Below are 16244 nucleotides of genomic sequence, written 5' to 3'. Positions count from 1 at the left end.
AATGCTCCTTCCAGACAGCCAAGCTGCCAAAAGCCCACTGAGAATATGCCCTGCTGACAGCTGTCCTGTCTGGATGAGAGTCTGTGGTATTTAAAGAAAATCTCTTTTTAACTAACTTTATGTCTTGGCAGGACAGAGCATTAAGATTGGGGAAAGCAGGGGGAAGCGCTACCATTTCTGACTTAAGAAGCTGCTACGTGGCACCGTTTTTTAAAACACATTGTAAGAGTCGCTGCCTTTGCTCTCAGAGCTGGTTTGTAGGGTCAGAAACAGGCGCAGTTTTGCATTTCTTCAGCTGAGCTCTTCTGCATTTGGACCAGCAGTGCATGCTGCCATGCCCATCATACCAGGATGCAACCTGCCTCATCTGCAGCATTGCCCACACCACCTGGGAGCCATGGACACAGGAGCCCCTGCTAAAGAGCTCTTGTACCCAGCCAGCTCTCTTCTCCTGCTTATTAATTTGACATCCAGTTTCTGTTCTAGGCCTCATTTGTCCCCTGGTGTGAGATGCTTCCCTGGCTGGTGGCCTGAAGACAGTTTCTGATGGCCCTACAAGAATGATGCTGCACCCACTCAGCTACTCACACGCCGACCACCGCCCAGCACTAATCAGAGCCGCGCTGCAACTCAGGGGGAGCGATAAATGTCTCAAGATGCTGCTTTTTCTTAATCATACACTTAGAAAGGTTCTAAATAATACATAACTAAATAAAAATATCAACAACGACAGCCTGGCTATTTTTGAGCTAATCTTTACAAACAGAAATGAGCTACCCTCTGCCCGCCAGCCCTGCTAAACTGATGTTGCCTCTCGTCTCTGTTGCCCGACTGAAGTGAGATTAATTTGGTTTTTAATCCTATCGGTGTTCCTGGAGCAGCAGTTCCAGGGTGTTTGCGTGGAGCACCCTGGTGATAACCCGAGAGTGCTTTAAAGGCAGCCACAGCCTACATCGGTAAACACCTCCTCCCTGCACAATTGCAGGCGCCACCACCCAGCAAACCTGCTCTCCCTTTCGCTTTCCATTCCTGCACCCTCCTGGGGCCAGCCATGAAGAAGCAGGTAACCTGCCTCAGCTTGTTTCCCTGATGCCTCTCTGTGGTCTCCGGCACCTGCACGCATTGGCATTTCCTGATGCATTCACACGTGTGCGTTCAGTCAAAAAAAAACCATCTCAGCCTGTGCATTTGTACCACACCTAGCCAGGTAAAGGGACCTGCTCCTTTGTGAGCTCATGTAAATGGTACTGCCAGCGACTCGAGCTCGCGGGTACAAAGATCAGCCCCAGTAGGAGTACACACTTCATCTCATTTCCTCCTTTTGCCACAACTCTTCCTATTTACTCTAAGGAAAGCAAAGCTGCAACCTGTTTCACGGAGTCCCAGAAGCCCAGAGGTCTTGCTCGCATCCTCACCTGCATGGGAAACATCAGAAGCTTCTGCATCGCCTGGGCAAGGAGGTAATAACAAACCCTTCAGGCTCCTTGTGTGAAGAACCGATGCCGCCTTAGCAGTCACTGGTTTTTAGAAAATATTGTAGTATACAGCATGCTGTGAGCAGCATCAGCTCCCCGGAGAGGCGAGATGGGAGCACCGGGACAGGAGGTGTGTTAGTGTAGACTGGGAGCACTGGGACAGCCACCACAATCCCTTGGTGGTACGGCAGACTTATATGTTCATTTGGCTGTTTGCTTTAGGACATAATGAAAACAAGAGGGGGAAAAAATAAAGACCTATGCCCCTTATATTTTTTTCCCCTTCTAGCACTTCGGACGATATCTGAATGTTAATTTAGCAACTTCCAGGCAGGACAGTAGCCTTGTTTTATTGTATGGTGACAAATTAATTTAGGAGGAAAAAAAAACATTCAGCATTTGAAATATAGTGTTATTTCCTGCAGCATTAATTGGTGGCATCAGTACTGTGTAATTTGTTACTGGTGGCATATTTCTGTATGGCTTCATTTCCTTAAAAGCATGGGAATTAATTAGGTATTTGTGGCGGTAAGGGACTGGCAGGCACCAAGCATAATGTGGGCAATCACCGGAGAGGCTTCCTGGCTGCCTGTATGCATTAAAGGTTAGTGAACCACTGGTGTAAATACCACAGCTCCCCTGACTTATGGGGATTAATTTACTCTGAGGCAGATGTGTTTACACCAGCTGAGCACCTGCCCCTCTATATTTAAGCGCAGAACAAGAATTCACCTCATATAAGTAATACAAGGCAACATTTAATCATCGGCATTTGTTTCTAAGTAACTGAGTTACTGAGGATGCCTTTTCCCAACTAACTGACATCCCAAGTAATTTCTGCTGAAAAGGAAATCAGGCAGCACCCATCCCTGTGATGTCATTGGCCCATGATGTCACCAGCCCTGTAGAATCACAGCCCTTCTGCTGACACCGTAATAGTATTTCACCTCCTTTTCTTTCATACGCTGAGTAACTCCGAGTGGGAAAACACCCATACGTCATAAGAGGAAACAGCCCAAACAGCTTACAGGCTCAGTGTAAGCATTACATGCAGTTGCAGGGGAGAAGTGTCATCTCCGTGTTCAGCACTGGGGTGATGGAGCAGCCGGAGGCACAGTCCACGCCACCCGCTCCATGGCAGGCTGGTGTGTGCTGGAGCCATTCCCAGGAAGGGGAAAGATGGGAGAGATTCACGGCAGGGGACACCCACGCCCATCCCTGGTGCCTGTTTCAGCCCCACGGTGCTGCATCGCGGGCAGCCACGACACAGCATCGGCATCCTGCCCGCACGGGATGCCCAGAGCATGCCAGGGGCTGGAGAGCCATGGCTTTCGGAGCAGGGGGTTGAGCTGTATTGGTGCTGTGAGATGGATGAGGCCAGGGAAGGAGGATAAGATGCTCCACGTGAAGCTTCATGCTTCACAAGTCAAAGAACATTGCAGGGCTGTAAACAAAATAAGAACTGCAAAAAATTTCAATAATGCAATGATGGAGCTTGCTAACACCTACACGTACATACACACACACATCCGTATGAAATGACTTAAAGGCAGAAAGCTCCCACCTGATGCCAGAGGTGCTGCACCACCAGCGGGCTGCCTGCCCTGGTTCCTTGGCGGAGGGCCGGGAGGCCACGCTGATGGGCACGGCCAGCCCTGCCACAGCTCCGACCGCCGCACCCCACGCCCGGCGCCTCGCCGCCCTGCTGCATTTTGGGCTCCCCTGCATTGTGCCAGCGCTGTGGCAGAATTAACGCTGCCAGTTTGTTAGTCTAGTTGGGAAATACGCTTGGGCCTTTTACTGGAAAAACAAACGTTTCTGTGAGCCAAGATCCTACAGAATTACTGTATCTTGGGCCTTTATTGTAAAGCACGGTCAATACTTCTTTACGGGGTCAGAATTAAAACAGGTAACAGCTCTGGTATCACCAGCACAATGAGTTACAATGTTTCTTGATGACCCTATTATGATCTTTTATCATTTTAAGCAGCGCAATATGCAATATAAGGAGGGCAGGAGTTTTGCTGGAAGCTCATGAGCCTCTGCAGTGTGTGAGCATTGCTGGGGTCTGATAGCCCAAGGCACAGCTTGAGCACCAACAATTTCAACTCCTTTTTGACTTCTTCCTAGCAACACGTGGCCATAAAAGCTTATAAATGAAAATATAGTGTGTCCAGGGCTCCTCTGACCTAGCACTAAAATGGGTTACCCTAAGAAAACTTTCCCGTGTTTTACAGTGGTTCAGAATGTATTCCGAAATGATGCATTTTATACATATGCATTATATAATTATATAAACTTGACCTTTTAAGAGCTGCCCTGTGCACTTGTTGAGCATTACATATAAACTGAAGATGAAATATTTCAACCAACAGCTTCAAGATGATGTGTGGGTAAAATTCAGGGCTGGGGAAAGGAGAAAAGAGGCAGGCTCAAAAAAACAAGTACTAAAGAGAAATGTGCCTCTAACCTCAGCTTGTCACCAGGTTCATGAGATGCTTCACCCCCAGACCTCAGTCCTCACTCTCCAAGACACAGGCAGGAGCTCAGATGACCTCTTTAAGGTCCGCTGAGATCCCTGAGGACAAACACTAGAGGTACAGTGGTGACTTTAGTTGCCAAAATCCTGAAAAACTAAACACTTTTTGGGCTGGTCAGCAAACCGCAGAACTGTTATAGGAATTAGGAAAAAATTCTCCAGTTTCATACTTTCTTGTGGGCCTCATATAAAAGGCCTTTCCTACAGGTAACTTCATAACTCCGTCATCAAACCTCCACTAAAGCAGATCCGAAACAACTTGAGTCTTCAAGTCATTGCTGATAACCAGTGGCAGTGAATTTCCCAATGCAGGGCTTGCGGTATTAACATTTAAAAAATCACGAGACCCTCAAATATCCTGACATTAAGTTTCATGACCTTTAAGTCAACCAGATTCAGGTTTCTTTTTCTTTGACTCTTGCTGTGCTTTTGGGGTGGAAATAAAAGACCTTGTGAGGTTTAGGGAACATCGCAGGGAGCCACCTTCACCCATGTCTTCCCACATTTACATTTCTGGTCCCCTAAATTCAGTTATTGTAAGCGCCGATTTATTTCTAAATAGTTCTTTTCAATGTTGACACATTTTGATAATCCTCATTTTTAAGCCAATTCGTGAAATATTTTAAAGCTTTGTTGAGATTAATCTCCCTTTGAAGCTCAGTCTGACCCAAACCAGCATTAAGCAGGTCCTGAAGTTTGTCCAAGTTGGCTCACAAAGAAAATCTCCTTCCACTGAGCTAGGAGCAGCCTTATGCATTTTACAAGTTACAAGCAAAGGAGACTATTAAGATTCAAAGACAGAATATTAGAAAATTCCCTGAAACAGAGGTCCCAAAGCACAGCCCCGCACTGCACCATGTCTCTGGGTGCACAATACCCGAGCAGTCCTTATTCAATCCTTTCACCACATTTCTGCCTTTGATAATACATTCCCCCTGAAAAATCAAAACCAAGCTCAGAAAAAGCCTTGCATCAGACTGCATTAATTTTGTTGGCTGAAATCAAAATGTAGAGCCAGGTGCTTGACGGCTGCTCTATAGCATTGAGTGAAAGCCCTTCCCTGCTTTTCTTCTGCATTGCCAAGGCGTGTATTTTAGATAAAAGTCCCATTTCTGACCAAGGCACTCACTGCTGCTCCCGTAAGCTAGAGGACGAGGTCTGCTCCTGCTGTCCCCCATCCTTCTCACCATCACAACATGCCTCGTGGCTCCTGGCCCATGGCTTTACCTGTTGCCACAAGCAGGCAGGGACTCCCAACATTACTTTACTCCGGATTGCAAACAGGCACAGAAAACCATCAAATCCTGCTGCCCACGTTCAGCAGTCCCAACTTTCTGCCTCACTGGCTGCTGCTCTGCAAGCCTCTTGGCTGCTCCACACCACACCAAGGCTGGATGGAGCTGAAGGCGCGGGGACGCTGGAAGCCAGCTCAGTGTGATCCAGCACCGCTTAGCGACACCCAACCATCTCAGCCGGCTTGCTGTATTTGTACGTACAGATAAATATACATAAGGCAGAGCTGAAAAGACAGAGTCAGCTCCTCTCTGAAGTCCTTCAGCTCCTGTTACCGCCAGATCCCCAGCGCTCTGCGGCACGCACGCTCTTTATAGCAGCCGTCAGCCTGGCACAGCCCGGAGCAGATGGTCATAACGACTTGGCCCATGGCCGCTGTCAGCCCCCGGCTCCTTGCCTCACATGATGTTCACTGTGCCACCTGGGCCTCCTGTGCACCTGTGGGGCTGGCCAGGACACCATGCAACCGGGGAGGGGGAGGTGGGCAAAGCTGGGGCAGTTGCTGGTGTGACAAAGGGTTAACACTGAACGGTCCCAAAAATCGCTGGCTCGCAGTGCCCCGGCATGTCCATCTGCCACGGATAATACCGCTCCTGCTTGAGCATAAGCGATGGGCTCGGGGTAGCTGCAGGCAGAAATCAGCAGGGAGAGACTCCCCAAGCAACGCTGAATGGCAGAGGGATCGCAGGACCTCAGGCAAACCCTCAAAAGTCTTGTTATCACCCAATAATTACCTGCTCTTGCTGGTCGTTGCTGGTGCAGCTTCGTCCTGCTGCAGCAGCTGCCCAGAGGTCCCAGGAAGCATCCGCTGCCACTGTTTGCCCCTAAGACAAAGGCATGAGGGGCAGAAAACAGCCCAGTGGGGCACGTGGCCAGGGCTGCAGGAGCAAGGAGAGAGGTAGCAATAGCAGGGGCAAAAAGCACATCCTGCGCCTGGCCGGCCTCCCCCAAAGGGGTAAGGAGCCAGCAGGGAGCCTGGGCACGGCCACAACCCGTCATCTCCATGGGGCTGGGGAGCCAGGTCTTGCAGCCTGGCTGCAGGGAGCCTTAGGCAGGAGAGAAGCCATATGCAGAGATTAGCTATGTGCATCACTTGGGTGTTTCTCCCACAAATCAGAGGTTTTGCACTGCCACCAGTAAACTGGGTGGGTTCTTTTTTGCCAAGAGCAATAACCGCTTCAGGTAACTGCACGAGAGCCCCCATGGTACCAGCACAGCAGGGGCTTGGCGATGCATTGGGTAGGGAGTTATTGCAGCATTAATACAGCCGTGAGCACGTGAGAGCCTGAACAGCTCTCCTCCAAACTGTGCTCCGAGGAGCCCCGCTCAGTGAGCGGCCAGGCTGCGCACGTCCATAAAGAGGAGAGGCTGCAGCACTCCAACTTCCTGGCACCCGGGGAATCTTCCCAGATCACGTTACGTTCATGTGTCCTTGGCTCATCTCTGTACAGTTGAAAAACACTGTAAGGGGAGCCAGTTAATTGAGACAGCCGGTCTTGCAGAGCAAAACCCAGGGAAACAGTTCCTTCCCATTATGCTTAATTGGAAACCTGTTGCTTTAACTAAAGCAGTCTATTTGCACAGCCCTGCTTTCTGGAGATGCTCTCCGGCTTGCATTAGCCTGCCGGTCAGGATTAGAGGGGCCGTGCTGCCCGCCAAAGCTTCACGTCGCTCCCTCGCTGCTCTACAACACGGCCCCAAGGAGCAGCCAGTTCCCCACCATTTTGGTTCATCAAATTAACCTGAATCAAGGAAGGTATTAACGGTGATGGCTGGATGCTACCTCCAAGCTGACATGGAAGCAGGAGGATGAGGACAGTGGGGAGGCGGTGTTATTGCAATGACACTCAGTATTTACTCCACTGGTGATGCATGTCACGACCTGTGCTGCTTTAGCATACAGCAGGAAAGGCTCCTGGTCCATGGCAGGGGGGGGATGTTCCTAGGCACTGCCACGATACAAATAAATAACGATAATAATACTCGGGGGGGGGGGGGGGGGTGTCTGTCATCTGACCCAGCACTGATGGAAAGAGCAAAGAGCTGGCTGCCCACGTTCACCGCCGGCGATTTGAATCCGCTGACATTTGGCCACCGAGTGGGAAAGGCTGACAGTTGTTTTGCAGGGGAGTGGCTGCGGGCAGCTCGACAGCAGGCTTGCCAGTGACGGGGTGTGCGGCTGTGGTAAACCAGAGGTGTGCTGGCACCAGCACCCGCACAACGCCGGGCTTTACTGGTGCAAACCATTCATGAGCAGAAGAGCTCCAAACACCAAGTGCACCACAGAGAGCCCTCACGTGCAAAACCCAGGAGACCTTATCTTACCTTTTTTACAGATGCTTATTTAAGGAATACTTTTAGAGCCATGAAGATGCTTTGTCTCTTCAGTAAAGTGTTTGCCCTCGTTGAATGGGGACCGGTCCTCATTTCCTCAGCTCTGCAGGGGTGGTCACGGGGGTTGGGGTCTTCTTTCACTTAAATAACCCTAAAGCAGACAGGGACACAAATTAGGAGAGCAAGATGTGCCCTCAGCCCAAAGGCACCGGCTCCTAATGCAGCCCTGAGCTGTGGGGCAGGGAGAGGGCAGAAGATGCTGCCACATGCATGTCACCAGTGGCTCCCCCTTGAGATAAACCATGTGAAAGTAGCAAAACACAGACTTGATGGAGAAATACTCACTTCCAGGAGGGCAGCTTGGTTGCTCGAGAACTGCAGACTGATGGTTGTATTGTCCTTGCAGGCTCTGCTGGAGCTGTGGAAGTGAAGATGAAGGCAAAGCTGACGACCTCAGTAAGTCAGTTGTGGGACTAGCACTAGCCATAGATTAGGTGGTGCTGGTGTTTAAAAAACACAACCTGAAGTATAGCACGCTGGGATTCATGCAGGACACTGCCTTACTTCTTCTGCTTTTCCACTTTCTGGGGGTCTTGGGGAAAAAATAAAATAGCTTTCTTTGATCTCACCAAACAGGAGGAATAAACTCCAAGTGGTGTTGTATTAGGATGTGACACACAAATTACCAGTGTCACCGCCCTGTTCCCTAATTTCCAGAGAACTAATAAATAGTACAAATGATTAAAAAAAGTATTTGATTTGGAAACTATGCTATGGTACCACAAAGCTTTGCTACTTGTGTTCCAGTACAATGTTGTAGCTCACTTCTGAGTTTGCTCTTCTTTTACCTCTCTAGAAGTATGCTGATATTTTACATGATGTAACAAAATATTTCTGGGGGAAAAAAAAAAAAAAATGACTACTCTTGCTAGCAATGAAGTGACTGATACTCCTTCCCACCCAGTTTGGCTGCACCGAACCTAAGCACGTCTACTCTTGCCTTTGATCATGATATGTGTGCCTGGCTGGATTAACAGGGAAGGGAGGGTGGCTGGTAGTCACCAGCTCATCTTCCAAAGAACCAAATTATGGGCTTCGCTGAGCACAGTGGCTGTTTGAGCACTATGGTGAACCTGGGACTTCTCTGGGCAATCAGAAGGAGCTGGTGGAAGAGAGAAGGCAAAGCAAAGCATCGTTCCTGGGGTAACGGTCCATGCACACTTCTCCTCCCCCGAAGCTCAGGCTTAGCAGGAGCCTGCAGGAATTGAACCCATCATGTTTCCAATAGGAAAGCTGAGTGAAAGGCACTGTCCTTGCAACTGTCTCAATGACACGAATAATGTGCTGCAGAGCTAAGGGGGACAAATGGTAAATCTCCAGCTAAGAACAATGATAATGAAAGTACAAAAGTGAAAATTCATTACTTGAGCCTGCTCAGGAGCTATCCTGAGGGACTCTCTTAGGCTTTCTGGGTTGCTTTAACCCTTTGGGTCTGGCTCCAATACTCAGGCCGAAGTGCTGTGCCACTGACTGTGCTTTCCTCACCTTTTTTTCTATTTCTCCATCAAAACAACTTTCTCCTCCAAACAAAGCACCGTGCGTCTCACCAGACCCGCAGCGTCATGCCATTCGTTGCTCAGCTTCCTGAAACTATGCAAGCAGAATGAAAAACATAACGTGATTTTTGCGCAGCTGCTCAAGGAAAGAGTCTAATAACATTTTCTCCTATTTCTAACAGCTCACGTGGAGGTGGGAGCAGTGACTGGACAAGACAGACAGCCCAGCTCCACAGGTGAGCTCATTCCCTCCTAAGTGGAGAAGTCTTTCCTGACTACTTTTTGGTCTCTTGGAGCAGAAGGGATCTATTTCAATGCTGCTAATGTTGCTTAGGATGCTCCGGCATCCTGCCAGGTCTCTGAAAAGTTAGAGGTGCCCATCAGGCATCTCCATGGCAACCCCAGGAAGCTCATTCCAGCCAGGCGCAGTGTCTGTGTCGGAGCGGCAGGCTGTTAGGTTCATCTTCTACCACCTTTTGGAAGGGCAACGGGAACCAAGAGGGAGCCTGGTTCCTCTCGATGCACTACCAGGCTGCTGGGGAAGCAGCGCACCAGCATGCCTTGGGACCTCAACCTCAGGAACCAGCCAACCAGCTCTTCCAAGCTGGTAGCAAAATACCTGGCAAAGCGTGAAGGTTTGGCTGGTGCAAAAAATGATTCAGTGTTTTGGACTTCTCCCATGGCCAGGGTGAGCGGCAGCGAGCACAGGCAGCCCGTACTTGGCAGCTGTTGCATACTACAGCAAATGGCCCATGTCTCCGGCAAGCACCCCACAGTGGGGTGGCCAGGGAAGAGGACACCACTACAGGCTGTGGTGTTGGCATTTTGGGTGGGAATGGCAGTAACACAGTCAGCCTGAGAGAAGACGTGGCCCTCAAGGAAGGCAGGAGATGCGGTAAAGGAGAATGCCATCAGTGCCAGCTTGATAGAACAAACCCATGCGTTTGCCTTCTGGGCCATGAATAGCATCGCTGCCTACAGTGTAATGCACGGAAGAGGCAGCTCCAGACAGCACTTACCTTCTGATCCTTGGCTAAAAAAAAAAATGAGTTTATGTGTGGAAGAAATAGTCCTGCCTCCCTATGGACACATTCTTCCTGCCAGCCAGCTTCACGTGTTGTGAGGGACATAGCAGACCTCCTTCGTGTCACTCCTTGTCCTGGGAACACACGGAATCAATAGCACTCCTCATTCAAGGACCCCTATGTAGCAAAACCAGGCCTGACTCACCCTGAATTAAGTTTGTCCATCTCCTGTTGGCATCATCACACCTCATTCTGTCCTGACAAGCACCAGATTTGTCATTCAAGGGCACCTGAGATCACATTTTGGTAGATGTAGTTCAGAGAGGTACCCACTGAAACACCAGGGTTACTCCGCTACCCATACTGAGCTGCATGTATTTTTTCCAAACTTGCTTTCCATTTACATTTGTAGTTGCATTAGAAAACACCAGGTTGACTGGGCAGAGAAGATAACTCATTTGTCTGCTGGGTCAACAAGAAGAAGGGCTTTGCTCATCACTGCAGCAGAGAGATGTTGATAAAATGCAAAAGACAACACTTGGTCTAGCAAAGTACCTTCTGCATCTCCCAGGAAGTGACATGCTGTGTATTTAATTAGAAGGGGCAAGGCTCCCTCCTAAATAAACCAGAAATAGCCTTCCAGGGAAAAAAATAAACCTGCCTGGGTGTTCTGAAGGACTCTTAGAAAGAACAGCTATACAATCTCCATCAGACTTGCACAGTCCAATACCCAGAATTTTGGAGGAGGCGCATGTCGAGAAAGCCAGTCTGCTCAGGGGGGAGAGACCCCCTTCATATTTAATACTGGTGTAAGTAGATACAGCATGTTTTCCACCCACCCACCCCCCATTTCTTCACCTATGTCTCTTAAAACATTTGTAACTGTACTACCCATCACAGATGCATTTTGCATCGTACATTAACCGAGCTTGTCTGAGGACAATTTTATGGTAAGTGGTTAACAATAAAGCACGTCATCCAAGGGCATAGCTAATGCATAATTCAGGTTACCGGGACACCTTAACAAATGATCCCTAAACCCTCTGCAGGGTATCCGAAGGCTAACACAGACTGTCCCTAGAAAAGCTGAATGAGCCATTTTGAGCACTGGTCTCCCAGTGGTTGGGAGAGGACAAAAGCTCTTCCAGCGACCAGCAGAAGCCAGGAGAGCTCGTTGGCCTCCCAGGGGGAGGGGCTCCGTCGCACTTGCCATCACTACCTTCAAAGGATGAGTTATTTGAAGATTATAAAAGGATTAATGCCTTAATGACTGTGTGCAGCCCAGCCAGAACTGCTCGCCTCGTCTAGAAAGGCCAGCAACAAAACATAAGCCAAGCAGCACACTGAAGGTCAACAGATCCGTGCTCAGACAGACAAGGCAGCATAGCTCTCCAGCTCTGGCAACCTTTGGTGGCGAATGTCCTGCCAAGAGCCCCCCTCCCTCCCTCCCTCCAGCAGCCCTGTGAGCTGGGGACAGAGGCAGCCCTGCCTTCGGCTGCTGGTGCTGCAGGCAGAGCGGCATCCAGCTGCCACCGTGCGAGGGACAGAAGAGCACCCTGCCAAAGCAACCCAAAGTAGCCAGGGACACAAGGCCACTCCTGCAGGTCTCTGCCACAGGGCATTAACGTTGGTGTTTTTCATTTTTAAGAAACCTTAGCAAAACATCTGCTGAATCTTCAGCTGCTGAAAGCTTGCTCTTCAAGGAACAAAGAGCAGCGATCATCACGGCAACGTCGTTTTTCACTGGAAAAAAGGGAAAGTAGCAGAAACCTGCAGAAATATTTGCAGTCCTCTCTTTGAGCACAGAGATGTGACACTCGCATTCCCTAAGCCACAGCTCTGCTCCTCACCCAGCTCCGTACTCATCATACAGCTGCTTCCAGCATCTCTGTGCTGTGAGGTGCATGCTCCCCAGTGGAACAAGTGCTGTGCCATATCACTAGCCAGGGGCCAACCAGGCTTGGCATTTATGGACCAGCAATCCCATCAAAGATGCACTATCTCCTGCCAGAGGCTCTCCCGCCTGGGGAGAGCTATTTCCCCAAGGCAGGTAGGCTCCAGCTTCAAAGCATCCCCCTGCCGTGTCTCTTCCTGGGGGCCGCAGCATTCGATTCAGTTGTGCAGCAACCCTCATTGTCTCCCTGCAATCTAAATACGTCCTGACCTCTCCTCACAGGACTATCCCAGCCATCTATTAGCTTCCCAGTTCTGTGGATACCAGGAAACTGAATACACGGGTTTATAGTTCAGTGGAAAGTTCTGCTGCCATCTTAAATCATAAAGCACAGCTGCTGACACAGCAGAAGCTGCAAAATGAACAGAGCATCTGAGCAATCTGTGGTTTGGAAGCCGCTGGGAGGAGAATAAGCGCAGCGTCTTGCAGCTCTGTTGGAGGGAGGAAGAAAGGACAGGCAGGCCAAAAGAGTAGATTAAAACTCATCAGAGTGCAATTGTAATACATTATACAACACGAATGCGTCCTGGCACTCCAAAGTGAACGTGCAATTCAGAGAGAAAATGGCAGCTGAGATTCAATGTCTACAAATGCAAAGTAATGCCGGGGAAAAAAAAAATCAAAACTAACTCCAAATATATATGCACACGCACATAATAATGGGCTCTAAATGAGCTATTCTGAGTTGGGAGATGGATGTTGGGAGCCTTTGTGGATAGTTCTGTGAAAATACCCACTAAGTAGCAGGCTAACAAAGCAAAGCTAATGCTGGGACAGAACTTTAACAGGAAGGGCACGGAGAACAAGACAGAAATCGTCGGTATGCCTGCACATGGAGCTGCATGTCTGGCCCTGGTCTCACATCTCAAAAGGGGTACGGTAGAGCTTACAATGGCACAGAGGAGGAGGAGCAGCAACAGGGAACAACTCCTGCACAAAGGTTCTACAGCTTGGAGGTGACTACCGCTAATGCCTTCATGGATGGCACAGGTGGAAGAAACGGGGATATTATTTGTCATAACACAAGAACCAGTAAGCATCAAGTGAAAGGCCAAAGTTTTAAAACAATGAGTATTAGCCAATTACCAAAGGCGTCATCAAGGGCATGTTAGTTCCAAACTAAACTGAAGAGGCTGGGATTCATCTTTAGGTGACATTGGCATTGCCTCTGCTGGAGTTACATGCCCAGGCTTCCTCTCCAGAGAGCGGAGAAGACCTTGTACCACCAGGGTGTAAGCCATCTTCCCCAGGGTGGACAGCTAGAGCAGATCAGGAGAACATGGCTTGCACCTCCGCACCAAGGAGAAGGGCAGCCCTCGCATTTTTTCCAGGTGCAGGCATCTGCAACGGTCTTGGAGAAGCATTTGGGCCCCCTCAACCACGGCCCTAGCAGGACCAAGCTCTCCAGCAGCCACCCTTTGGCGCAGTGGAGGCAGGGCATCTTCCCACCACACCTTCTGCTGGAGCCTTTATGGAACGTAGCGAAGGCAAAACACCTGCAGAAGAGTTAAAATGCTTTCTTGGGGAACGCAGCCTGCAATTTTCCTTTCTACCCAATGGGATTCAAATAACGTAATTCTTGCTCTACATTTGTATGGTCTCTCTGTCCCCCAGATCACTCCTGGAGAAATGACATCCATGTGGTAAATACATGTAATCATGCCACTCTGATAGCTTCTCTTGTTCTCTGGCCATTAATTCATCTCCCTGGGACTTAGGTGAACATTTTAAATCCCGCAGCAAATTCAAAGAGCTGCCTTTACTTTAAAATCAACACAGCAATAAAAGGCTTTCTCCTTTCCCTCCTCAAAATGTAAATTTTTTTAGCTTAAAAAATGTCCTGGCACACAGACAGATGTTGCTGGTCATGACCTTATCTCAGGCCAGTGACAGGCTTCCTATGCATGAGAAATCGCATGGCCATATAAACCTCTGAAACAAGGAGGGCTTGCTGCTGCAGCGGGCGGTAGCAGCACCCACCTAAAGCAAAGCCTTTGCCTTCATGCTCGTGGCACTGTGGTAAAAACACAATCAGAAACCTTCCCTTTCCCCTCTCAAGGTATCCTTTCTTGGGAAAAAAGATAGAAAAAAAGAAAACACAAAGAGCCCTCCAAAAACAACTACCTTCTCCCCGATGATCACTGTTTCTAGGAAAGCAGAACCTTCCTGCAGATGCTTTCATTGTGAAACACATTTTGGCTGAAGGCAGCTGAGGCCATCGGAGGAAAGACAGCAGAGTGGTGCTCAGCCTACAGTACTGCTGCCTGCGGGCAGCTGGGCCAGAAGCAGCCAGCTCACCATGAAGAGAAATAAGACCCTACTAATTTTTACAGCCCGCCAGGAAGGAAAGCGCCAGCAGCAACCGAAGCAGCGACGGCCACATGCTCAGCTGCGGAGGCTCCAGCTCAGAGCTGCCAGGGAAGAAATGCATCAGCTTAACATCAGCTGGTGCCACCACAACATTCATTTGGGTGTCTGCACTGAGTTCAGCTCATGTGCTCGGTGTGACTTGGGTTGCACCGTTGAAACCTTCTTTTACGAATGTCCCCAGCCAGATTTTTTTTTCCTTCTCCTTGTCACCGAGCCATCACCTTTCTGGAGCTGGAGAGGAACGAGGTTAAGAGCAGACCTGGAAGAGGAGCAAGCTGATTTGCTGGAGGAGTGAGGCCAGGACGTGCAGGGAAATCACTGTTGACAGGAGGCAGCAGCAGAGCGAAGTGGGCTGGTGGGAAGATACATTGGCTGGAGCAGAGTTTGGTGCAGGACACCAGAATTCGGATTCAGCTGTGCCGATGAGTAGTTCAGGAGATCAAACTGTCCCACCCGGGAGAATGAGGGAGAAGAGACCCGCAGGAACAAGGGCTGCACCTCAGACGAGTGGCAGGGGCAATGGTGAGGAAAGGGTGCTCCTCACCGGGTGGTGCGGGCAGGAGCAGGCAGGAGCGGCAGGGCTTGGTGACAGGTGAGAGGGGTTTGCTAAAGGCCAACAGGCAGATGGCAAAACTGTGATTAGAAAGTCACTCCAGCCATAAATCTCAGGGACCTGAACTGGAGACAGGCAAGCCCCAGATGGCTTGGAAAGTCTGCCTGGCGGAGCCCAGCGCGTCTCAGCGTGCATCTGTCCCTCCCTCCCTCCTCCTCCTCAGGTTTAACTACCTCCAGCTAGCTGCTTACAGCCAGAGCTGAACCAGAGACCCCTGAACCTAAAACTGCTCCAATGCATGAACTAAAGGGCAAAACCACTACCCGGACCCTAACAACAATATTATCCATCCCCAGCACAGGATTCTCACTGCGTTACTGGGGGTTGCATGCAACATCCCATCCCTGATGCTCCCCTCTTGGCAGGGATGCTACAGGCACTGTCCAGAGGGTCACGGCAGGTGCAGGACCATGCAAAGGTGCACTAGCAAGGCAGGATGGAGGAAGGTTCCCCGCAGCCACATACGCTATTTCTGGATATGCTGAGGAGTTGCTCAGGGCTGGATTTGCAGGCAAGCATGGGGGCATATCGGCTGTCCGTGCTTTGGAAGGGGCTCAGGAACAGAAAAGGGGCAGGAGATTGAGAGGGAACAGGATTTATATAGAGATCCACGGGGAAAACCCGTGTCTCTGAACATGAGTAACTTAACACCGGGCAGTAGTACCAGCTCCTGCTTGCAGATCCAGGACACCAACTTCCCCAGCTCGCAGCCAGAGGAACCCAGTGCTCTTGCACTCCTGCCCAAAAAGCACTCGCGACACCCGCAAAAAGGCACCTTGCCGGTGCCAAGCTCCCGAGCCCGAGGCCCCCCCGCCCCCGCCAGCTGGTGCCTCCTGCACCCCCGCAGCCCTTCCTAACACTGCCGGAGAGCCCTTCAGCCCACAGGTGCTATCGCTCCCCCGGGACCACCGGCCAAGCCAGCCGGGGCTGGCAGCGTGAGCAGGACAGGGGCCAGCGGTAAAATTAGAAAGCGTCTCCCTGCCAGCCCCTTCTCCGAGCTGCAGAGACCAGCTGAGCCAAGTTGCTAACCTGCACTGTAACCCTTCTTGTCCCCCATTTTGTAGGCTGGGACAGTTTCTAGAAAG

Source organism: Aquila chrysaetos, chromosome 10 (genome assembly GCF_900496995.4).
Source record: "Aquila chrysaetos chrysaetos chromosome 10, bAquChr1.4, whole genome shotgun sequence".
NCBI classification, from domain to species: Eukaryota; Metazoa; Chordata; class Aves; order Accipitriformes; family Accipitridae; genus Aquila; species Aquila chrysaetos.
This window is presented reverse-complemented; position numbering follows the sequence as displayed.